The 26,895-nt window shown below is 40.8% G+C and overlaps 2 long non-coding RNA genes across 3 annotated transcripts in view; one reads left to right on the top strand and one right to left on the bottom strand.

Annotated features, from left to right (window-relative positions):
• Positions 1-8,116: 8,116 nt before the first annotated feature.
• The window catches only part of LOC138757677 (uncharacterized), a 58,638-nt gene continuing 39,859 nt past the window's right edge, over positions 8,117-26,895 (bottom strand). For both annotated transcript variants that reach the window (XR_011353802.1, XR_011353800.1), the window contains one exon: positions 8,117-10,443. This is a non-coding gene — a long non-coding RNA (uncharacterized lncRNA). The remainder of the gene's footprint in view (positions 10,444-26,895) is intronic.
• On the top strand, positions 11,454-24,498 carry LOC138756249 (uncharacterized). The gene is made up of 2 exons (XR_011352908.1): positions 11,454-11,603; positions 23,774-24,498. It is a non-coding gene; the product is annotated as an uncharacterized lncRNA (long non-coding RNA).

Raw genomic sequence — 26,895 nt, 5'->3', positions numbered from 1 at the left:
CATTCCCAGAAATATCATCCAGGTTCCTGCTTACAGAGGGCATTCTTTCTCATTCCAAAAACAGAAAAGCTTAGAAACATCCAGCAGGACTGATTTTTACACATTTCCAGGGCACGTCTCTGCAAGCTAGTGGGAACAGATGGTTGACTTAATTATTCTGATGTTAAACATTCCTCTTTAATTCTGAGTTCCTTGACCTCATCTTCCATTACCCATTTCAGATGCACTGCTTCATGAGCCAATAGTTCTCCATTTTGCTGATTATTGATTTCAATCATGCTGGCAAAGTGTTTGTTCCTCTCAGAGTACCTATCCTCATTTGTGCATGTCAATAAATGGAATGAGGCCTGTCACACCCAAACAGACTTTGGACAACCTATAAATCTTTGGATTCTCAGAGCAGATGTTACTCACTGCTGTTTCTCTTTCTTAATTTAAGTTTGGTCTCTGGTGTACTTTATCTATTTCATTCTGTTCAGCTGCCTTTTTTTTTAACTGGGCCATGAAGCTTGTTGCTTTCAATCCCCTTTCAATGTGAAATGAATTTGGTTTCCCAGATCCATGAAGAGCCTTGTTTTTTACAGGAACATCGATTAATTGATTTGCAGAGAGACATACTTAGCCTTTCAAAAGTGAATGAGAAAGTAAATAAATAACAGATGAAGAAATCTTCCAATGAACCGCTGCCTTCATTCACAACTTCAAGAGATTAAATTTTGCAATATTACAAAAGAAGTTCTGCCCCACCGAACTAGCCATCTGCAGACTTTCTTATTTAATGCCCTGTACTTAAAGTAATCTTTATTATCAGTCCAAAAGCATAAAACAGAGCAAGAAACCTTGAATTTAGGAAGAGGACGGGCGACTTCTGAGCTTAGATTTAAGACTACTAAGAATTATTTAGACTCCATTGAGCTGAGTTGAGTAGCTGCAGAGAACAGGTGCAGGCAACACAATACACAATTAACCCATGCCCATTGATTGTTATGTGGGCAGCAGTCCAACTTTTGATGCCTGTGCATTTAACTGGTTTCTGCAGTAAGCCGACTAACAGTGCTGTTTATCAGCTGCTTACAACAAAGGGAAACATCTGACTAACATCAATTAAAGATGGCTTACATCTGCTTAAAATTAGCTCATCCCTCCACATGAGATGCAGTGCCATGAGAGCAGGTTTCGGGGATCATATACGCTCTACGTGGAGCAGATAGAGGTCATTGGATATTGTACTGCAGGTTTCGGCAATTAGGCTGGAGATCAGGAGAGATGCTTTACATCTGCTGTGCAATTGGAGGCTCCTCAAGCATATGGCAGGTAAGCAAATAGCCACAGAGATCAATGCTGAGAATCAGGCTACAAGGACCTAGATCCAATGTAACAAGAATTTCATAGACTAAACACATATGGTTGAGGTTAATGAATGCCAGCTTCAAAAGCCAAAAGCCTCTCTCTGCACCACAAGACAGTGCACACTATTTAATTTACCACAGCTCCAGTACCAAGGACTTTTATTAATCAGGACTAATAATTCATGTCTTCCCACTGTTGCAGGACTCATGCCAGTTTGACAGCCACACCATCCAAACTCAATGCATGAAGCTGGACATCACATTTGGTCACGTTACATTCTATGGCAAGGCAATGCGCAGGCAGATTTGCAGGCAATCACCAGTGTCAGGTCGGAATGTATGCTGATCCTTTTCCAAATGGTTATTGCTGAGCCAACAGCCTGTGGAAGAGATCAATCAATTGAAGATGATTGTGTATTCTTACTTATCTTCAACCTCACATCCCAGTCTCTCCATATCTCTTCTGATTTATAAATGGCAAATGGTCCGAGTGTGCTACATCTACTCACTCTGCAAACCAGTGCTTTGTTCTTCCTGCCTTTTAAGTCCTCAACACTGAGACCTGGCCCAAGAGGGGAAGAAGGAGAAAACTGAATATAAAGGCAAAGCAGCATTCAGTGTAACACTTCCAGCCACTCAGATACTAACAGCGATCATTTAGACGAAAACCAAAAGAAAACTGAAGAAGTTGGAAATCTGAAACAAGGGCAGAAAATGCTGGAGAGCTGAACATTTTGAGCAGCCTCTGCAGAAAGTGCTTTGGGTCGGCAATTCTGTCAGAACAGGACAAGAGACAGATGCAAGTTATTTTCATTAACTTATTATCATTTAAAGCTGGGTGAGAAATGGGATCTGCATGTGGCGAAATGTGGTAGACTAATGATCCACAATCAGGACAGCTGACGGATGGAGAATATCTCTCCGAATATAAAACAGCACTTGTTCCATGTGTGAGGATGTTCATGAGATATTCTACAGGAGAAGGCTGACAAAGATGCACAACACATCACTTTATGCTCATCAAATGCTGCCAGAAAAAGGTGAACACGTGTCCACTGGGTAAGTCCATCCAACACCAACCTGGCACATATCTTTGAATTCAATTCAATTGGATTGAATTGAATTGTTTATTGTCCCATGCATCAAGATAGAGTGAACAGTTTTGTTTTGTGTGCTGTCAGGAGATACTTCAATAATAAACTAAAAGTGCAAGGTAGTGTTACAAAGAGAACGAGCAGGATAGAGCGGAAGATACAGTTAAAATAGTGGAATGCCATCATCTTTTACCAATGAGTGATCTATTTAAGAGTCTGATAACAGCAAGAGAGAAACAGTCCTTGAATCACCAACTTCATGTTTTCAAACCCATGTATCTTCTGCCCAATAGAAATAGGAAGAAGAGGATGTATCAAGGACCCTAACCACTCAGGCCATGCCCTTTTCTCACTGCTACCATCAGGACGAGGTACAGGATCATGAAGACACGCACTCAACGTTACAAAAGCAGCCTCTTCCCCTCTGCCATCAGATTTCTGAACGGACAATGAACCTGTGGACCCTATCTCACTTTTTCTCTTTTTTCGCTAATTATTTTTTTTTAAACTTGTATGGACGGAATTTTAATTTACATTCATTTTGCACCATGTTTTGCACAATACTGCTGCCACAAAACAAGAATGTTGTGACCTGTTCAGTTCAATAGATTTGATTCTGATAAATGGGGTAGAATGGGTCTATTAATATGTTAGCAGCTTTCCAGAGACAACAGGAGGTAGGGATGGAGACAATTTATAGTAAGTTTATTTTCATGATGTCTTGAACTGCATTAAGATCTCTCTACAGTCTTCGAAAGAGCAGTTTCTATATCAAGTTATGATGGATCAGACAGGATTATTTCTATGGCGCATCTATAAAATTTGGGAAGAGTCCTCAGGGACATGTTAATTTTTCTTAGGCATCAAAAAAAAGCAGTGTCACAGAGCTTGGAGCCTGCACTTTGTTAACTGAAAGGGGCAGCCAACTCATCTAGCACATGTTCACTTGTTCATGAGCACTATCTGAGAGTTAAGATCCCACCTTCCATTGCAGTTCAAATAGAGCCATTCACTGTCTGGGAGATACAATGGAAGCCCATGTAAATTCAACAAGTGTAATAAATAATTAGTCAGCTGCATTGGTGACTGTGGATTACCCAGGTGCAAAGATATCATAACAATGTTTCTTTCTTTGCTATTTGGCCATTCAGGGGACTATTCATCACTCTTTGAAAGACAATATTTTCTTCCCAGCTCTATCAACCCACCCTCACAGTGGATTGACAGCCACTAAGTGAGAATTCTGCAGCCAAGGTCTAGAGCCAGGTCACCTCAGTCCAGAGTTGCTGGACACTATCCTCCAGAGCCATCTGTTGTGTGGAGAACTGAGTCTGCAGCCTTCCAGCGTCTGCACTGTAGCCAAAGCACGTGGAGAGCAAGGAATGAGAGGAGGGCAATTCAATGACATGTGCTTGCCAAATTGTATAATTTAGTTAATAAATTTGGTTTATGTACTCAACTTCACTATTCAGTTTGCAGGCAGTTGCTCATTTAAACATGTAATTCACTTTAAACTGTTAACAAGCATACACCTACTAAAATTTATCATATTTTAGGGTTATAGAACGTGATAAACATTAAAAGTTGTGGAATCATGTGCATTTCATCGTCTGATTGCATGAATCAGCACTGCTACAATTTTACCATATTGTAAATCATTTGTAAAGTGATGTCATGTAAATTACTCAGTTATTGATTAAATTTTTATATTTAAATTTAGACATACAGCAAGGTAACAGGCCCTTTCGGCCCATGAACCCTGCTACCCAATTACACCCAATTAACCTGCAACACCCCAGTACGTTTTGACAGTGGGAAGAAACCAGACCACCTGGGGAAAACCCACACAGACATGAGAAGAGCTTACAAACTCCTCAGAGACAGAGTGGGATTCGAACGCCGGCCCTGATCAATGCCATTGTAACAGTGGTGCACCAGCCCCTATGCTAACTGTGCTGCCCCGTTGGATGCATCACAGCATAGCATTGGAGCTGCTCTGCTCAAGGTCAGGAAAAACTGCAGCTAGTGGTGCATGCAGCTCAGAACCTTATGAGAACTTCCCTTCCCTCTATGGACTCCTTGCATGAAGCGTGTATAGCTCATATAAAACCTATCTCCAGTCTTAGTGGAAGAGCAAAGTAACCAAACAAACTCTGGGGGAAGAAAAAAGTCAAAAATCTACAGGGAGCTACTTAAACTATCTTTTATCTGGACCTACCACCACCAGGACGTAGAGGCCCTAAAAATGTATCCATTTGGATCAAAGATGTGAAAGAGGGCAGAAATTAACAGTACATATAGTCTTCATGAAAGAAAGTAAAGGCCCTGGCTCATTGCAGAAAGAATCAAGGAACTGCAATTCAATGTTCAAAATGACAGTCTTCTTCAATTTGAGATGAATACAGGGTAGTGTCATGCAGATCAGTGTAGTACATACTAACCACGAAGCATCTTACTGCTCGTTTAATCATATAGTATCCCAAACAAGCAACTGACTATGCCTTCCCAAAAGGAATTAGTCTGATGTATTATTGGGTGATTCAACAATGACAGTTATAGTTGTGGCCACATTGCTGTAAACTCAGTCGCTCCTGAGTCATATAATTTATTTGTGTGCTGAGGCCACAATCTGTAGGGCGGAAAGTTTTGGGGGGACATCAGTATTCCAATTTTTAACACAGAGGATGTGGGTGCCTGGAATGCCTTGCCAGTGGTGGTAATGGAGACTGGAACATTAGAGGCATTTAAAAGACTCCTTGATAGTAACGTGGATTAAGGGAGGGTTTAGGCTTTTACGTAGGAATATAGAGGTCAGCACAGCATCAAGGGCTGAAGGGTCTGTGCTGTGCTGTAGTGTTCTATGTTCTGTGTTTCTAATGGGAAATTTTATGTGATAAGTTTTAGTTCGGATTGAGTTTTCATATTTTACCTGATTCAGTGAGAAGAGCTCTCTGCAAGCAGTCTATTAGATCAACTCTGACATTCATACAGCCATTTGAAGTAGAACAAGAGCACAATTACAGAGTATAGAGTTACAATGAAAGAAAAGGTCAATTAATACTAAGCCAGGGCAGCATGAGAGCTCTGTTGTAGGTTCATTCAGGAGCCTAATGGCTATGCGAAAGAAACCATCATTAAACACAACCATCATGTCATTTAATCCTTTTGACCCTTCTCCCCAATGGGAGGAGGGAAAAGAGAGTGTGTCCAGGGTATGATGGGTCCTTCAGTATGTTGGCTACCCTCGCTATGCAGAGAGAAATGTTGAAGGAGTCCATGGAGGGGAGGGAAGTTTTCATAAGGTTCTGAGCTTCATTCACCACTAGCTGCAGTTTTTCCTGATCTTGAGCTGAGCAGCTCCCGAACCAAACTGTGATGCATCCACCAGGTATGCATTCGATGGTGCACCTCTATGAGTTTTTGAGCAATGTGCTGAGCTTCATCAGTCATCGAGGATGGTAGAGGCGCTATGCTATGTATTTAGGATGTGTCTGGCATTCATTGCCCTCTAAACAGATCGGCTTACTCGGCCACTTCAGAGGCTATTTTAAAAGTGGGTAGGTCAGCCAGGATTTCATGTCAGACTCACTTTGGAAAGCAGGGTTTTAGAGCAAAAAGTGTTTTCAGTTTTGGGAGTTGGAGCGCAACTGGAAAAGACTTACATACTCAGGTCTGAATGTGCAGGAAGAAATGGAGTGTTTTAGCAGCTGGGTTGCATTAGCATGCTCCATCAATGGCGCCATTAAAAAGAATGTGCATTAGGGTTCAACCTAATCCTCCCCTTAACCAGGAACAGTTGCAAGAAATTCTTTCTGAGATAGGTTTTCTTCTCATTTTCAAACCTTCTTCCAATTTTAAAAAGTTGCCACTGTTCCAAATGATCACACTGATAATGTATTCAGTATGTTACATTATGCCTTCCTGAGGTTAATATTTTGGCAATCCACTCTACATGTTTGCAATCCTCCATGAATTGAAAGTGTTCTACAATTTCTACCCTGCATTAAGCATTAGGGATATTTGAAAGAGAATGGTGCACATGACTATTACGACAAAATATTCCAATTTCACGAGATATGTCTGCACGTCTGTGAAGGAAATGCAACACCAAATGATATTTTCAAAGAAATTATCCAACAAAAATGATTATTTTTATATACCCATTACTGGTCATGTAAATAACTGCTATAATCCAACTTCTGCTCAACATTTAACAGAAATCTATGTAAAAGCTTTCACTGATTCAGACAATCCCATCTCCTCTCCATTTCCCAACACATGCTGTAGGAGGTTACAAAGGACTTGGGCTCCCCCTGCTGATCACAGTGTAAAATACTTCTTTTTTTGGAGGCTCGGTCATGAAATGCTGTCGAATTTCTTTCCCAATAGAGAGCAAGCAATTCCATTAAAATGAATAATTAATGCTTTTATAATTGTTTATTGACTATAGTTCTCTTTAATTACTCCTCAGCTAGATTTTTTAAAATGCATTATCAAGCTACTCAGTGATGCAATTGCCAAATCTTCACCCTATTATGCCTGCAAAATTCAAATCTTAATATGTCAAGGTCAAAATGTGGATATCGACCATGTTCTGCTTCATATTTTGAAAAATTGGCAACTCTCATGTTTTGAATAGTGAGTAAAGATCACTCCACTTTTTGTTTGTAAAAACAGTGGGACATTTTAATACCGAATGGAAACAGAGTTCATGTGACTTTCCTATCTGGTCACAACCCAAGTTTTCCTGAGTCTGTGGACAGCAGAATCAGAAATCAAACTGAGATGGGTCTGTGCTGGATCGTTGTTCTGAATGACAAAAAAAGTGAATGACTAATTTTGTTCAGACAAAAAGTATTGAATGAATTCGTTGATCAGAAGAGTGTGGTGGAATTGCATAAGCATTGATGATGTCAGTCAAGTAGCGTCTCAATTTATATGTAACAATTTAATGCTAATACAGTGCTGAACATGCCAAATTATTATGTATCCTCAGGGTGAGAAAGATATATTTTTGTATCTCAGGTGAATCAAGGATTATGGCAATCAGGCATGGACGTGGAGTGAAGGCCAAAGATCGGATCATCCATTCACTGGTTGACCAGGCTCAAGGGACTAGATAGTCTACCCCTGCCCCTACTTCTGATGTTGATTTTATTTAAAACGACTCCTTTAACAGAGAAAAGAACATCATTCCTCACTCTGTTAACCGAAATTTAATGGAGTTTCAGCAGTTCTGGTCACCCAGCTGTAGGAAATCTATCATTAAACTGAAAAGGGGGCAGAAGAAAAAAAAAATCATGAGAATGTTACCAGAATTGGTGTGGCTTGAAATGTAAGGAGACATCGGAAAGGTGAGGACTTTTCTCCCTGGAGCCCACTATTACCTGGCAGCGTTAACCAAAATTCAAACTTGTAATCTCTTGGCCAACATACTTTATATTCTGTCCAGTCTTCATGCACTACCAAGAAACTATTGTGATGGATTCAATGCTAAGTAAGATTTTTGGCAATGTAAATATTTTATATGCAAAACAAAGATCGATCATTTTTGTGTATAAAGTAATGCATCTATTAAAAGTTAATAGCAGCAATTGTCTCGGCTTGAATTAATATGTATTTATTGCCATGGAAATAATCCATATGACCCTTTAGTGATTTGCAATTGTACCTTTGTAGTTAACAGTAACTCTTATCAAGCTTACCACATAAGCCAAAACTCAATAAGTTAAGTTTGATTTTTAAAAAGTGCAATTCTCACCATATATTTACAGTATAAAAATATAGAGCTCTTCAACTCTGTAAGGGTTTAACATTTTAATTTCCATGCTAATTACATTTTTCTTAAATTCTTCACCTGAAGGATGGAAAGAAGGTAATGTAATACAATACACCCTGGGTGCAATTGCAATCAAAAGTCACATTGTGAAGCATTAGGATTTTTTTTAGACAAATAATGTTGGTCTGACACTCCAAGCTATAGAAGAAAGTAAATTTCTCTCATTGTTCTGTGATGATCCCCCTAATTTGTGATCCTCCATCCTGAGCAAACAGCTAACCTACCCAGTATTTTACATGCAAAATAAAGATCAAACATTTTTACAGTAGAAGTCCTAAAACCCACACTGCTCAGGGATTGGGTCAGTCCAGATTTTCAGATTTTCCAGATTCTCGTACAGTACTTTTAAAATTCAAAATTAGGGAGGAATAAAGAGGAGATGAACAGGTAAATTTTGATAATAGATTCATCAGCAAATACAGTATTATCAAAATGAGCAGTTTTAAAGAAAAATAAAGTCAACAAGATTGGTCACTTGTTGCCACTGTGCTTCTGTGATGTTTATGCAAGCATGCACACACAAAAGCCCACTAATTTTAAAAGGTTTCAGGGGTTTTCATAAAGTCCGGATTCTTGAGTGTTCTGGATTTCTGGCATTCAGATTTTTGACTTCTATTGTTATGTATAAACTAATGTGTGCATTAAAAGTTAATAGCAGCAATTGTCTTGGCTTGATTAAATGTGTATTTATGGTCATGGAAATAATCCAGGTGATCCTTCAGTGATCCACAATTGTACCTTTTCAGTTAACTAGCTCATGGGGTAAAATATAATTACTAAAAAGTGCAATTCTTTTGAAAGTCAAGTGAAACATTTACATTTGCCTTTTCACAAAAACCCAAATTTGTCTTGCAGCCAGCGAGTTTTCTAGTGAACATGATATCGTTCAATAGCTGCTGCCAAAATTATTGTGGTGTCACCAGACTGATAACCAGCTCCCTCTTAAAGATATTTACAGCATGAACCACTATAATTCTAATGTATCCTGACACTAATTTGGGGCCATTAATATAAAAATGAATCACACAAACCACTATATCTGCATATAGTTGTCCTTCAGGGGATGAAATCTGTCATTCTTATTCTAATTGATTAATATGAGAGTCTATACTCACCATTGGTTGATTTTAAAATGACTTTTGAAATGGTCAAATGGAGAAAGAATAAACCAGAAGGACCATCTGGCATTGACCTAGTTACCTAATTCAGATAATGCAAAGTTGTTCCCAAGTTGGAGAACACACAGACCTTTAAAGCCTCCAATCAAACATAAATTAGCAAGTTCTTTCTGATTACCACCTACCATCATCCTTCAACTAAAGAACCAGTCCTGCTACATGTTAAATAACCTTGAGAAGAATCAATGAAGGGACCTGGGTTCAGAACATAGTCCAGTGAGAGACTACAATGTTAATTACCAAGATTGGCTTGGTAGCACCAAGACTGACAAAGCAGGCAAGAACAAGCTGCCAGATAGTGTGTGAACCAACATGAGGCATAAGCCTGTTTGATCTTGTCCTTACCATTCTACCTCCAAGAGGCACATCTGTCCATGAGAGCTTGGTGGACATGACTACTATGTAGTCTTTGGGGAGACAAAGTCCAATGTTCACACCAAGGGCACCTTCCATGGGTGCATTTGGTCAACACAGGCACATGGGCCAGAAGGGCCTGTTACTGTGCTGCATCTCTAAATTAAATTAAGTTAAAAATTAAATCCTTTACCAAAAATCACACCAATCCTTTTTGTTTCCTGAAATAATAGTGAGAGCATTCATACTCAAGTTCAGAATGGATTCCTTTTTAGTTCAGCTGTGACATTACTCCTGTCAACATTCTAACTGTTTTATTTTGATGGGGAGGTTCGTTGGGAGGATTCACATTCCAAGATCTGACATTTGAAGTTCCAGATATTTGATTCTTCATTTGGACTCTCTGTAAACCAAGAGATTTGACTGGCTCACTGACACATCTAAGGAGAGTTGCTGCCTTCGACCCAATTCAGTCTCAATCACCAGTGCTGTCTGTATGGAGTTTGCATTTTCTTCCTGTGAATTTCCTTCAGAGTACACCAGTTTCCTCCTGTGTCCCAAAGGCATGTGGGTTGGTTGATCAGCTGGTTATTGTGAGTTGTCTGCAGTGTGTAGCAAAGTGGCAGAATCTGCAGGGAGTCAATGGGTACATGGGAAAAATTTAAAAATCATAGTATCATTATAAATGGTTGTTTCATGGTCAGTATGGATGTCTTGGGCCAAAGGGCCTGTTTCATGCTCTGCCTCCATTGTTAACACATCTTGCTCATTTTATCTGCACTCTCATCCCATTTCCTACCAACACAATCCTCTGGACATTGGTGCAGAATCAGGCAGATTGTGTAATTGATTAGGTGACTTAGGAAAAGTTTATCAGAGTAGCAATGAACCATGTCATGTGAAATAAATCTTAAAGATGGTTGTAGTCAATAATCTACATTAACTAAGAGACAGCGGTTTAAAAACAGGTATTGATTACCTCATTAACCTGGAATAGGTAGTTATTAACCCAGTCACCCATGTCAAAACATTTCAAAATAAGTGTCAATAAAGCTGCCAAGAGGAAATTAGCCAATTTGACTTTCAGTAGATACTCATACCATAGTTATTATAATGGCCTCCCATGGCCAGTTCTGACTGGACAGTGGACTATTGGTCGGGGAAAGTGGAAAAGTGACCTAGGAAAGGATATGTCAGGCTACCTTGATTAATACCAGGTGGTATATGCCTAGCATCTAATGGAGGTGTTACTTTGGAAGGCTCAAAAATCACAGGTGACAATGCACTGAATTTGGAGGCTGGTGGAGTGGAAGATGAGAGTAAGAAGTACCCTGTCCCTGATCTGGGTAGGAGAAGAGCAGGTGAGAGCAGAAGTATGGACACTGGTTGACCGTTTTGAGTTTTGCTGGGACCAAGGAAAGCTGCCTCAGGACCTTCGTGATGCCATCATCATCACTACCCATTAACTGGTTGGAAAACACACCACCTGCCAATCAAGGTTTGGCCCCACCCATCCATTTGTGCACACCTTGCTGCTGACTAATTTAAATTCCTTTGTTCTTGGCCTTGGGCCATTGGCCTTTGTAATTGGCCTAACCTTGTTGGCATCGAGCCATTGCACCCCTATATATGAGCTGGGCAGGATCCGAACACCCCCCCCCCCACCCCGGCTCAGCCCTCCAGCACTATAAAGAGTGCTTTGTGTGCTTCAATCACCCTCTTTACCATCTTGGGATACTCTGCTTCATTTCAGGCCTAGAACCATGGAACAGCCCTGGAGAAGTTATTGGTAAGATCTGTACTGTTAAAGGTTTGGGAGTGTTTAATTAGTGTCCCTAGTGCTGTTAGCACTGCACTGAGTCAAGGGATGATGTGTCGCTTGTGGTATGTACTCAGTTCAGTGGGTGTGTGTGTGTTTCATCCCCACTGCAATTTTCCCACGTTTGTATATAAATTGTATGTGTGTATTATATTAGGGGTGCGATTTTCCCACGCTCGGTATAAATTGGTTCACATGTGTTTTTCCACTTCCACCTTCCCATGCTCGCTATAAACTGTATGCATGAGTATGTTATCCCCCGTTACCATTTTCCCACACCCATCTTTTGTAAATAAAATCATTTACTACCAAACTGTGTTCAGAGTCCTTACTTTTTGAGACCCATTGAATCTGTATTCTCACTCATAACAACCACTAAAACCTCAACAGCTCGCTGGCTTATCAGTTTTACTGTGCCTGGTACGGATTGCCCAAACAATGGGCATGCTTTCTGCATGGGCAGAACCTTTCAGCTGGCTGCCAATTACACTTCCATGGTGTAGGACAGATAGGCCGATCTAAACCAGTGGTTCTCATCCTTTCTCTTTCCACTCATAGACCACTTTAAGTAAACCCTATGCCGTAGGTGCTCTGTGATTAGTAAGGGATTGCTTGAGGTGGTATGTGAGTGTGAAGGGAAGGTTGAGTATCTCTGCTCGAGACCTAACTGTTACTGAAATATTTTGCTTGAGAAAAATTGTCGTTTGGCCTATTTCCTTTGGAGTTATGAAACCATGAACATAACGATCCAATTAGGTTCAATTAAAACAATGGTTTTCAAACTTTTTCTTTCCACCCACATACCATCTTAAGCAATCCCTTACAAAGCACCGATGGCATAGGGATTACTAAAAGTGGTATGTGAGTGGAAAAAAAAAGGTTGAGAACCACAGGGATAGAGATTGTGAGCCAGAAACGGTCACTGCATTTGCAAAATACAAGGAGGACCACTTGATGTGCTCTGTTCTATAAAGGTTACTGCCTTGAGCAGTAACAGTTGCACATTAAATGACCACCTCGCTGATCCTAGCCCCAGCCATCCGTCACATCCCACCCCCACCATTATCAAAGGTATTAAATACACATGAATTGTTGAATGTGAAAGAAGATGCAAACTGGTTCATAAACTCATGACACTTTTTATATTTGAGCAGATCAGTAAAAGATCAAACCTATGGATAATATTTAAAAATGAGAGTGCTAATAAACTACAAAACAAAGAGTGAAATTTACAAGGATATGTCGGGCAGCTCAGTTGGCATAGCGATCAGTGTCAATGATCAGGACCAGGGTTTGAAACCCACACTCTCTGTAAGGAGTCGGTATGTTCTCCCCGTCCAAATTAAATTAAACACACAGGAGTAGTGGCAAGGACTTTAGAGTGTACCTCACCAAATAAAGTGTGTTTATTCATATAATGATGTTCAGAGTACAATAACCTGGGAAGGGGTGTTGGCTGTGAATTGTGCTTCCAACACAATTCCTGCTCCTCGCAGGAAATCACCAATATTCTTATTGGTACAGGACGAATGATAGGAAATACTTTTAAAACAAAATGGGTTGAATAATGCCAGCAGGCATCTGAGTAGGGGAAATAGAAGACTCAGCTAAGAACTGCACAGTATACACCAGTACCATTCGTTTAACATCACTACTAATATTTTTTTTTTATTTTTCTAAGTCACTACTTTATAGATACCCTCCACAAAGTCAGTTGAAGGATCATAATCAAGTTGATACTTAAAACACAGGTCAGGAAAAGAGAAAAAAACCGATACAGAAAATAATTTCAGGTGATAACTGTTATGACCCAGCTGCAGAGTTCATCAAAGTGACAGGATTATTGACATGATACCCAATGGAGCAGATCATTTTGCAATACGGTGCATCCCTCCCTCCCCCCCCCCCAAGGGGTGGAGTCGGCAGAATGAGAGGACAAGGAGCATGTCGCAGAGAGAGGAGACGTTGAGGACAGGTAGGGAAGGTGAAGTGGATGGTGTGGCAGCAGCAAGAGATGTTTGCGAGGTGATGGGTAGAAGTAAGTAATTTTTAACAGGGGCACAATTTTAGTGCTTGCCATAGGTGCTATTTTCCCTAGATACACCACTGTACAGGATGGAGATTGAAAACTTAGCTGAATAGTGCACCAACAACAACCTCACTCTCAATGTCACCAAAACCAAGGAGCTGATTGTTGACGTCAGGAAGGGAAAACTAGAAGTGTATGATCCAGTGATCATTGGGGGAGCAGTGGTGGAGATGATGAACAAATTTAAGTTATTGGATGTCACTAGCTTGGAGGATCCTTCGTGGACCCAACAGGCCAATGGTATCGTGAAGAAAGCACGTCAACACCTCTTCTTCCACAGGAGTTTTCAAAGGTTTGGTGTGATATCAGAAACACAAGCAAATTTCAACAGATGTGCTGCCTAGTTGCATCATGGTCTGGTATGGAAACACTAATACCTATGCTAAAGCCCTCTCCGCCATCAAGAACATCTACAGGGAATGCTGCCGACAGAGGGCAGCAGCAATAATCAAGGAACCATACAACATTCTGTTCTCACTGCTACCATCAGAAAAGAGGTATAGGAGCCACAGGACTCACACCCCCAGATTCAAGATCAGACTCCTCAACGACAAACTCATCAGGGACTTATTTAAAGACTCTTACTTAACACACTTTATCTTTTTCTCTCTGTATTATATTTTTTACTCATTTACATGTGTACATTATTTACAGTTTTTTTGTACGACTAATAAGTGGTAATTCTATCTCGTCTGCAGAATAAAAGAATCTCAGGGTTGTATGTGATGTCATGTATGTCCTCTGACACTAAATCAGAAACTTGAATCTGAGGTGCGGCCAAACTAGGACCCCGGGCCAACTGCATCGTGTTAGCCATTTTTAAGTGGCCCGTTAGAACATAGTCACTAACAATAAATTGCACTGCATATACATTGCACTTCTTAGTTTCAACACTAGATGGTGGCACATTATGAAATAAATAGATAGATAAATAGAAACAATGCCATTTTTCTTGCAGAGTAACTGCTTGAAAACTGCCAGGCTTAACATTGTTTGCCCCAAGACTTCTTATATTATTCTATGTGGCCCACAACCAAAATGGTTTGGCCACCCCTGATATAAGACAAAGAAACTAAGAGAATGGAATGGAGTCCCTGCAAGAATCAGATTGGAAGAAAGTTGTGGAAACAATGGACTTGTCATGGATATTGGTCACTAACCTATCCTTGAAATGGAGGTAAGGAAGTGAAGAAAGAAAGGACAGAGATTGTGTGATAGTGAGAGCAGAATGGAAGTCGGCAGCAAAAGTGATGAAGCCTTCACATGCTGGATAAGAGTAGGAAGCGACACCTGTACAATCATCAATGGGAAGAGGTGTGAGAAGAAGCCCAGAATATCACTCATTCAAGGACTATTCCACACATCCCATGGGAGACACATATGTGGGCTTCCATTGCTAAACATTTGAAGGAAGTGAAAGGAGTTGTGGGAAAAAAGTTCAAACAAGTATAGGAGTTGATCATGAAGTAAGACAGCTAAGGCTTCTGTTCATGATCATGTCTCTGATTAAGGAGGAATGGTCAACCTGGTGTGAATAAAAACATGGAGGCATGGGATATCTATGTAGGTAGTGACCAGAAAACTGTTGAAGTAGCATCATAAGTATCATGGGTACTGGTAGGCAGAGGATTGATGTGGGGACAAAAAAAAGAGCCACGGTGGGACAAAATGGCTTTTGTAAGATAAGACCCAGCTGAAGTAAAGGGGTGAGGATCATCCTGCTTGTGGCTCCCAAGGAAGAAACTGAAGTGGGTGTGTGGTACTCTGTGAGGCATTTGAAGCCTTTGAAAGAAAGATCTCTAGAGGAAATTATGTGAGTCACTATCTAGGGGGGAGAAAAAGCACCTAATATTCTGGGTGAGGGTAGATATAGAGGAGCATAAGAGAAAGAAGTTCAGGCAGATGAGGAACACCTCTGCAAGGTTCAGAATTTATTGTTGGGCACATTAGCCGATAAGATTAAGACCCCCACTGAGTGCTGTGATCATGCAGAATGGACTAACAACACCATGCTTGGTTGAAATTGTTCTCCACTGAACAACGTCAAATCTGCAGCTTGCTTATCAAAGGTGCAGCAATGGGAATCCAATTATTTTTAGTGCAATTGGGATTACCGTGTATTTCAGTAAATCTCTATTACTCAATTCATATAAATTTCTGTTCTGTTGAAGAGTTTTGGCTTGAAATGTCAACCATTCTTTTTCTCCTGCTGATGCCGCTTGACCCGCTGTGTTTGGCTTCAGATTCTAGCACCTGCCGTTTCCTTGATGTCTCACATTCATTTCTTCCAATTAGGATCACTACTAATGTTTCAGATGACTGTGAAGTTATGTGGCATTGAAATATGTGTGTTTATAATTGGCAGCTATGGTGATTTGCAACACTATAATTGAAAGGTAGATATCAACATAATCCACAAGAATGATGTACAATTAGTTTGATTGAATTGCAGCCTCATAAATGAAAGATTTAAAAAATTTATTATACCCAACACCTACAGTATATTGTTTTTCTTCACCATGACACAGTTAGCATGAATACCAGCTGTACTACTTACAGACAAAATAATGGTAAGTTAACTGTGACTTAAACAAATCAAGGAAAATTGCTCTGCCTGGTGTGCCCTGAAATCAGAGCATGCACAGCATAAGAGACCATTCAGTCATTCAGTACTAGCTCTTTTTAAGGGCTATAGATGTTCTTTTCCACATCCTTGGCACATTTCCTCTACAAGTATTAATCAAATTTTTTTTTAACTTAGCATTGAACTTAATTCCTTCAGTCAGTGTGTTCCAGACCATAATTATCACTGTAAAATAATTTCCTTTTGTATTTTGTTATTTTCCATACTTTTGAGCAATTTTATTAATTTCCCCTCAATCTATCCTGCCATTAGAACAACCATTAATCTCCTGTCTCTCAAACTAAATGGAAAATTTCCATTCCTTGTGTAAAACTTAGCAAGTCTCCATTGTTCCATCACTGAGACAGCGTTCTTTGTAAAATGCCTAGAATTAGAAGCAGTACAAATATATAAGGGACCCTTGTGATTTATAAAAGCTTAACATAACTTTCTGCTTTGTATTCAACTATTGTAGTATAGTTAATTTATATTTGTATTTTAGGAGCTTCTATACTTGCCCTGCCATATTCAACATTTATCCAAACACATTCCTATCAACCTCCCTTTTCCCATTAGCCCTTTGAAGCTATACAGCTTATTGACATCTCTTCATCTTTTTCTGTCATGCATCTGCCCATTTGGACAGTTCCCTAATGTCCTCCTGCTGATCATTATTAAACTTTTCAATGTCCACTCTATTTCCAGTTTCATGTCAGCTGCAAACTTTGCAACGAGATAGATCAATTGCATAGCAGATACCCAAATACCTTGGTTTGAATCCACCGGTGTATGCAAGGAGTTTTATGCGTTCTCCTCGTGACCTGTGTGGTTTTCTCTAGGTGCCCCAGTTTCCTCCCACCCTCCAAAACATACAGGATTGTTACGTTGATTGGGAGTAATTGGCCAGCACAAGATTTCAAGGGACAGAAAGGCCTTTTATCATGCTGTATCATAGCGCACAAGTAGGAATAGCAGGTAAGGAATTTGTGTGGAAGGACAGGAAGATGGGGCAAAATTGCAGCCATGGGGATGAGTTGCAATGCAACAGGGACATACAGTCAAATGTAACAAATAAAGGGATAAAGGTTTTATATATAAATGCATGCAGATAAGGATTAAAGATAAGGAATACCTGCCAATCTGTGTATGATCACAGAGCCACGGCTAAAAGAATGTCCAAGGAAAAACAGCATATTGAAAGGATAGGCATGAAAGCAGAGGGGGAACTGTGGCTCTGTTGGTAGGGAACAACATTAAATCATTAGAAAGAGGCGACACAGTATCAGAAATTATAGGATCATTGTGGATTGAGTTAAAAAATGGCAAGTGTAAAAAGACATTGTTGGCTGTTATATAAAGACCTCCATGCAGTAGCCAAGATGAGGACAGCAGATTGCAACAGCAAATTGAAAAGTTGTGTCAGAAGGGCAATGTTATGGTAAGTCATGGGGGATTTTAACATGCATGTAGATTGGGAAAAATAGGTTGGGACTGAATCTCAAAATAGAGAATTTATAGAAAACCTATAGGAGGGCTTTTTTGAGGGGCAACAGGACACAATTTCAGGATTAAAGGGTTCCCACTTTTAACAGGGATGTGCAGGAATTTCTTCAGCTACAAGGTGGAATCTGTGAAATCTGTGTTGCCACAGTTGTTTGTGGAGGCCAGATCATTGGATGTATTCAAGGCAGAGATTGATAGGTTGTTGATTAGCCAGGACATCAAAGGTTATGGGGGAGAATGCCGAGCAGTGGAGCCAACTGGGATAATGGATTAGCTCATCATTAAGTGGTGGGGCAGACTCAATGGCCTGAATAGCCTATTTCTGCTTCTATGTCTTGTGCTCTTGCAGATTAATTTTGCAGCATTATCCCTATGCTGAAGTGAAGGTTGTGTGGCTTTTCCTTTTTGAGAAATGCATCTGAGCTTTATCCAAACTTTCCCCTCTTTGATGAACCCTTTACGACTGACCAGTTCTACCTATAGATGTTATTTGGTCCATTCATTTCCTCCAGTATCTCTTTGCTTTTGCAAGATCCCAGCATCGGCAATTTTTTTTTTGCATTTCTCTTTTTTTTTTTACCTTGGATCTTTCACTGTTTTATCTGCTGTTTTTGGTTCCAATACATCCAGGCAGAATCTCACTCATTTCACTAAAATTAACCTTTTAGGTGTGTACTTCCACTCATGAGATGGGACAAAGCCCTTTCCTTTTTTTCTCATTCTACATTTTGTGCCAAGAAATTCTTCACCATCAAACATGAGCTGACTTGAAGATTGTGAAATCTGATCAGCAATAAATTAGTAATAAACAAAAATGCATATATTATTTCCAGGCATAATTATTTTAATATATATTTCAAAATGTTTTAAGCACTCAATTATTATATAATTAGAATTTATTTGTTCTTAAAGGAACCCTAGTGAATTAGCAGGCAAGGCTTGCACTCTGATAAATGTTTGGGTCAAAGACAATTTTTTCTTTTATTTGCGCCTGTGCTGCACAGTTTTAAATTTGTAATCCAACAATTCACATGTAATTAAGTGCACATTCCAGATTCTATTCCAAGTTATTTGTATACATTTTGGTTTGACCATGTAGAAAGAACAGCACTTTTTATACATAGTCCCCTCATTTAATGGCACCATAATGTTTGGGACATTTGGCTTCACAGGTATTTGTGAGGACTCAGGTATGTTTAATTGCTTCATTGGTGCAGGTATAAGAGAGCTAGACTTGTTTCTAAGCTTTTGATCACCTTTGGAGTCTGCAGTTGCCATATTTCTACACGAGGACCACAGTTGTGCCAATGAAATTTAAAGAAGCCAATATGAGGCTGAAAAACAAGAATTTAAAAAAAAGAATAAAATAAATCTTAGGATTACCAAAAATCAACAATTTGGAACATCATTGAGAAAAAGACCATACTGGTGACCTCAGGAATTGCAAAGGGATTGCAAAGTGGATGTGTACGGGAGAGCCAGTGGATGTGGTGTGGTGTATTTGGACTTCCAGAAGGCCTTTGATAAGGTACCGCACGGGAGTCTAGTGGGCAAGATCAGGGAGCATGGTATTGGAGGTAAGGTGCTGACATGGATAGGAAATTGGTTAAGAAATCGGAAACAAAGGGTTGGAGTGAATGGGTCTTTTTCAGAATGGCAGGATGTGACGAGTGGAGTGCCTCAGGGATCGGTGTTGGGTCCTCAGTTGTTTGTAGTTTATGTTGATGATTTGGATGAGGGGATTGTGAATAACATGAGCAAATTTGCAGATGACACTAAACTGGGTGGCGGTGTGGGGTGTGAGGAGGATGTAAGGAAAATGCAGAGGGACTTGGACAGGCTGGAGGAGTGGGCGGCTAAATGGAAGATGAATTTCAATGTGAACAAATGTGAGGTTATTCATTTTGGGGGAAGTAAAAGGAAAGCAGAGTATTATTTAAATGGAGACAAGCTAGGGAGTGGGGAAGTGCAAATGGATCTGGGTGTACTTGTTCACCGGTCACTGAAGGCTAGCATGCAGGTTCAGAAAGCTGTGAAGAAGGCAAATGGAATGTTGGCTTTCATAAAGAGGGGATTGGAGTATAGGAACAGAGAAGCCCTTCTGCAGTTATACAGGGCCCTGGTGAGACCCCACCTGGAGTATTGCGTCCAATTCTGGTCTCCAAACTTGAGGAAGGACATACTAGCTATAGAGGGTGTGCAGCGCAGATTTACAAGGTTAGTTCCAGGGATGGCAGGGTTGTCATATGCAGCAAGGCTAGAAAAACTGGACTTGTATCCATTGGAGTTTAGAAGGATGAGGGGGGACATGATTGAGGTATATAAAATCATCAGGGGGATAGACAAGGTGAAGTCTGATTACTTGTTCCCAATGATGGGGGAGACGAGGACTAGAGGGCATAGTTTAAGAATACAGGGTAGGCCCTTTAGGACGGAGATGAGAAAGCATTTTTTTACCCAGAGAAGTGTGAATCTGTGGAATGCTCTGCCACAGAGGGTGGTAGAGGCGGATTCGCTGACTATGTTCAAAAGAGAGTTAGATAAGACTCTTGTGGGTAGCGGAGTTAAGGGTTATGGGGATAAGGCTGGAAAGGGGTACTGATGGTAATGATCAGCCATGATCTAAATTGGCAGTGCTGGCCCGACGGGCCAAATGGCCTACTCCAGCTCCTATTGTCTATTGTCTATTGTCTATTGACGACTTGTGATGACAAAAGAATTTTCATCATAATGAAGAAAAATTCCCAAATGCATGTCCAACAGTTCTTAAACACTCTTCAGGAGGCAGGTGTGGATAAGTCAGTGACTAGTGTCCGCAGGATACTTCATGAACAGAAATACAGAGGCTACACTGCAAGATGCAAACCATGGTATGCTTTGGATCATGGCCCACACTTTGCTTTTGCTGTCACTCTGATACAGATTAATCTTTTAAAGCTCTTTCAGGTGGCCAGAATACCCCAATGTAAAGCAGCATATTCTACCTCTTTGCAGCTGTCAGGGTACCCACCTGAAAGAGCCTAACACGCCTCCGAGTCACACTCACCAACCCTCCTCCGGGAGGGATCATCTGCGGATCGGTGAAGTCCCCTGACTCACCTGACTGCAGCAAGGCTGAAAGCGGCTGCTAAGGTGTGGGCTGATGATACTATCAGCCGGTGATCCAACTCCCTGCTGTTTGACAGCCCCCCGCCACACGTCCTGACAGCCCCCCCTCCCTGCTGCCTGACAGCTCCCCTCCCTGCTGCCCCTGCCCCGACGTCCCACACCAGCCGCCCCTGCCCCAGCGATCCCGGCCGACATGATCCAGAGTGCACTCCAAGGTGCCTCTCGCCGAACAGTCCTTTTCAGGTGCACAGCACAGCGCTTTCAGGACTACCACCTGAACGGTGATTCTTCGGGTCAGTATCCGCTTCTACAGCTGAATTCTTGAAGCAGAAAATACACCTGAAAGCGGCTTTAGTCTCATCTTCCCACAAGACCTTTTCTGCAGATTTCTGCAGATTCTATTAAATCTATAATCTGGCCATTCTTTCTGTGGATAACTAGTAGTTTGTATCTTGCAGTGTAGCCTCTGTATTCCTTTTCATGCAGTCTTCTGCAGTCAGTCGTCATTGACACATCCACACCTGCCTCCTAAAGAGTGTTTCTGATCTTTCGGACATATGTTTGGGGATTTTTCTTCATTATGATGAGAATTCTTCTGTCACCAGCAGTGGAGGTCTTCCCTGGAATACCAGTCCCTTTGCTATTACAGAGCTCACCAGTATGCTCTGTTGATTATGGTAATCCTAAGGTTCGGGTAATGTCTCTTACTGTTTTATTCTTGTTTTTCAGCCTCATAATGGCTTATTTGAATTCATTGGCACAGTTCTGTTGCTCATGTTGAAAACTGGCAAATACAGACTCCAAAGGTGATCAAAAGCTTAAAAAAAGCAAGCCAAGCTCTTTTATACCTACAGCAATGAAGCAATTAAACATGCCCGTGTACTCAAACACACGTGTGAAGCCAAATGTTCCAAATATTATGGTGCCCTGAAATGAGGGGTCTATGTATAAAAAATACTGTTATTCTACATGATCAAACCAAAATTTATGCAAATAACTTTGAATAAAATCTGGAATGTGCACTTTAATTGCATGTGAATTGTTGGATTACTAATTTAAAACTGTGGAGCAAAGGGGAAAATAAAGGAAAATTCTGTCTTTATACCAAACATAATGAAGGACACTGTATGTGATTGATCACCTGGCAATATCATTGTGTGATAGATTGCATCTGGCAATATAGTTTCAGCTTTATCAATAGGTTATTAAAGCATTTTATACTACAAGCACTGACATTCCCACTTGTGTTATTAATATCTCTATTTTAACTTGGGTATTATCCCTTCTAAAACTACAGAAAATATTTGCATAAAGTATTTGTCCACTAGTGTTTAATAACGTCATTCCAGGGTTCATATATTTGTAATTTCAAAGGTCAAGAATTTTTGCAAGTATTGCAGATTCATTTCCTGACTACTCTGCAGGGATTGAAAATTAATACAAGGTTTTTAAATGTCTGGGGATTACAGCATTTTTGATTTGGCTGCTGCAGAACCCAGGAAAAAGGAATATAACTTGTCTACTGGCAAATGAATGAATATAAGGGCTTTCACTTGCTTTCTGTGGTATCTCAGAAAATATGTATGCAGCATTTTTCTTTGGGAGATTAAATGAATAGGGTAGACTTCGTGATATGACAGAATTTACGTGAAGGATGGTCAGTTTATAGAGCACTGAAAATCACATTGTAGGAACTTCAGAGTTGATGGAGCATTTCTGTTTTGCCTGCCTCCACAGAAAGGTAATGTTTTTAATTAATCTTATCGTTTTGTGTGGCTGCAGCTTAGGCTACGGCACCTGTTCCAAAATCCTGAACAGAGCAATCCCTACACCGTTCATTTCAACAAAAACAAATTTCCCAGAGGAGCCTCAGCTTCTGACAGGTTGACCCAAGACTGATAAACCAGTTGCACTTTGTAAGGAGCAATTTTGTCAAAGAGACTAAAGGCACCTGTTTCATTATGCTCTGTATTATTCTTCCCTCAACCCCTCACCATCTGAGGTCACCAAATTTCCTCATTATTTCTTGGGCATCTTTTGCTAGATTTGTGCATAATCCAAATTTCCCAATGTTGTCAAGGTACAAATATTTCTTTTTTATTGGGGATGATTATTTCCACTTAATACACATTTCAATTTTTGAAATTAAACTACATATTTGTGATACAAATACAACACAAGATCCAAATCTGTGGAACTTTGGAGTACTTAGTAGCTGTAAAGATTTTGAATTCATTTCTAAAATGCCTGTTCTGGGGTTTTTTGTATCATCTCATAACCCATTCTAGTAGATTCAATTATTTTTGACAGGGACCACAAATGATACTCATGAATAAATTTTGTTTCTGATCAGCCTTCAAAGTTTACAAACATTCTTCATATTTTATGAATTCTAACCAATCAGTTCCAATCATACCAAAATAAAATTCTCCACGTCAAAGGTAATTGCCAGGAACTTGTTCACAAATTACAGAAAATTTGCAAAATTGAAGTCTATTACTTGTGTAGCAGTTGAAAGAGAAGTTATCTAACTTAACTCATGCTTTCCAATACTCTGAGAGGTCAAAATTCCTCAAGTATACATGTGGATATTATTCAACTTTGGGGGGGAGGAAGGGGGCCACAAAATGATAAAGTTAAATAAATTCATTCAGGGTTCATCATTAGGAGTTGTTAAGAAGAAAATGCTCAGAAATGTTTCTCCAAAGTGAACCTCAGTACACTTTCATCGGAACCATAAATTATTATGTAAAAACCCCACCATGAAAGCCTTCCTATCAACTGCAATCATTCAGTTTGGTGTTGTTTTAATTTCAGATTATCATAACAAGATTCACTATGTCATCAAAGACTCCTGGTGCCCTAATAGTAAGAGAGAAAGAGAAGCAAAAAAGAGGCTCCAAGACACAGAGTATCGTGGATTCGCCTCCAGTGCTCCCACAACCTCTGCAACCGCACAGACTCCTGTTCGATTCATCAGCAAACCAGGTCCCAGATCCTAATCTCTGGCACAATCACGAAGCTTTCAGTGCCTGAGGCTCTTCGGAAGCCTTTCTTGCCCGCAGCACCTTCTCAAATCCCAGCTCCGATACCTGGTCCTGATGAGCTAGTCACCAGCACCTTGCAGCCCGTGTGGGTCCTTCAGGAGCTGAGATCCAGGGCCAGCGCTACAATTAGATGAACTAGGCAGCTGCCTAATGCACAGACCACAGAGTGGCACAGTCAGGGTGGCCAGATATCCGGTTTTAGGCTGGACAATCCGGCAATGTTTCCGCATAGGGCTCATGTGCTGTTGGGGCCACAGCCGACTCCCTCCCTCTCCATGCTCTAGTCTATACGGTTTTATGTTCACTACAGTTTGCTGCTGAAGACTGACTCTAGTTTGAATTTGCCTCTCCGACTGGGATGCATGCATGCTCTATATAGGCAAAACTTTCCAAGTTCTAATATTTCCCAATTTCAAAATATGTCATCTTCAAGGAAACGTGAGTGATGATATTCCAAATTACTGCCTATTAATCCAATAAACCAAGCTTTGTAGATGAAGCTTTAAGTTGCTTTAATTCATTGATAAAATGAATAAACATTTTGCATAACAGCATAGAAATGTTCATAACGATGAGTAAACAAAGCATACTGTATAATGATAACAATATTCAACTTTAAACAGATATAAAATAAATAAACAAAATAAGATGAATTAAGATGAAATTAAGATGAATTCAAATAAAAATTTTTTGAGCTTACATAACCTTCATAATTCTTTGAAGAATGAGATGCAAACTCTTGGTCCGCTCGAATATTACAACATATGATGTCATATTAACTATGGTAACACTACAAACAATAATTTTTCTTAAAGGGATAGGCACAAAATTAACAAAAGAATCAAAAACACAAGGTTTTAAACTTTACACTCCATTCCTCGGCCCAGGCAGCTGGTTTGGGTCCGACATGGCAAGCTTTTGAGTGCACTGGTTTGAAAACTCAAAATGTTCTCAAAAACTTGGCAGTCTTTACTTTCGTCGAGCTGTTGAACAAGTCCAGCTCAAGTGTGGCTCACATCCAAGGAATCCCTTGACTAACACACAGCGATCAGGTAAGACATTTTTGGGGTGGAGATGCTGCCCTGTGACTGAGGGGCTTGGGGAGGACATTGGGATAGCAGTTCCCTGAGGGAGGAGTGCAGGGGGTGCAAATGCCCTCATTCTCCCCTGGCAACATTGGCTCAGTGCTGGGTCCCTCCCTCTCTCCCTGCTCTCCCCATCCCTTGGTCTCTGCTCCCCCCCCCTCTCCCCCAATCCAGGATCTTCCCTGCTCCACCCCCAAGACCCATTCCCTGCTACCACACCTCCCCGTTTCCCACTTCCCACCCCCTCCATGATCCCTGTTTCTCCCTCCCTGATGCCCAGTCCCTGTTTCCCCACTCCCTCCCCATTCTCCCCTCCCTTGCCCCTCTCCCCTCCCTTCCCAGACCCCGGTCCCCCTCCCTGGTCCCCATTTTACCCCCATCCCTACTTCCCTCACCTTGCTTCTCCTCCCAGTCTGTGCTTACCCCTCCCACCCCAGTCCCTGCTCCATTCTTCCACAGTTTCCCACCCCTTCCCCCATTCCCCCCCCAGTTCCAGCTTCCCCCCTCTCAGTTCCCCCACGCCTCCACCCAGATCTCCTGTTCAATGCCAAACCCTACGTGGATGGTTCCAATTCCCGCAGCAATCCTCTGAATATTTGCAGTTAAATCTTTAATTTTTTTTTGAGACAGATGAAAGTAGTTGGTCTTGCCTAGGGCACAAAATAGACTGGCACCAGCCCTGCCAAGACCTCACACTGATTCACTACCTTGGACGTGACCTGAGGCTCCTTCAGTCATTGAGACTCTCACTGGTCCACTGCCATGATCACTGTCCTGTAGGGTCGTTTCATCTATTTCTCCTTCTCAGTGGGTGGTGGGTTCTACCCATTCTTGGTGCCATGTGCCGGTTAGCTGCTCCCCAGAGTCTACAACCCCTTGAGGCTGTGGCTGAGGATAAACACCACTGTCTTGGGCACAGACCTCCATGATTGCAGAATTTTACTTACAAACACCATCAGTACCTTTAACAGGCCACTAAAAGCCTGTATGGAGCTGCTGACATTAGAATCAGGCAGTTGAACCCTTTGGAGCAGCCAGGGCCAGCACCAAGGGGGGCGTATGCGGGCTGGGAGCACAGTCACCAGGAGCTGGGGGCTTCACAAAGGTTCTTTATTTTCTCTTTTGAAGTGAGCACAGAAGGCATTGAGCTTGTCCAGGAGAGATGTATTGTAATTCAAGATGCTGCAATGTTTGCTCCAGTTTCAAGCATCTGCAGTCCCTCGTGTGGCTCCAGTTTCCTTTGTGAAGTTGGAAACAGCACAGAAATGCAGTTACCTCTATTTCCATGGCCTCGTAGGATAGTCTGAGGTTTCATGACTCAATGCTGTTTTCTGCCTACTTTTCTTTTAATGAGGACAACCGTCAAAATGAATTGCTGCCATGCATACAGGCTTTCCCATCTAGAAGCTAAGATTTTTTAACCTCCTGTTGGGACTCAGTGAGGCAGTGCTGTATGCGATGTGTTATGAGCCCAGAAGACCCCAAAACCCAGCAGCAATAGATATTCACCAAGACAAATGGTTACTTAAACAAAAGTTGCTTTTAATTATCTTTAAACACGAAAATAGAATCACACTTTAACTTATCACTATTAACTTAACTAATCTAACTTAGCCCCCTTCTAATTCTAAGTGCACATGTATGTAATGTGTATGTAAGTTCAGAAAAGTTCTTTGATTCCCACCCACTTTGAATCTCACTTCTCATTCCTTCAAGTTCACTGGTTGCAGGCAATTCTTATACTGTGCACAGAATTTAACATTTATAAAGTTCACCAGGCTTTGGTGCTTGAAAGGTAAATGGTTAC

Source organism: Narcine bancroftii, chromosome 3 (assembly GCF_036971445.1).
Source record: "Narcine bancroftii isolate sNarBan1 chromosome 3, sNarBan1.hap1, whole genome shotgun sequence".
In the NCBI taxonomy this organism is placed as follows: Eukaryota; Metazoa; Chordata; class Chondrichthyes; order Torpediniformes; family Narcinidae; genus Narcine; species Narcine bancroftii.
Note: the sequence above shows the minus strand (reverse complement) of the source record. Positions and strands in the feature narration are given on the sequence as shown.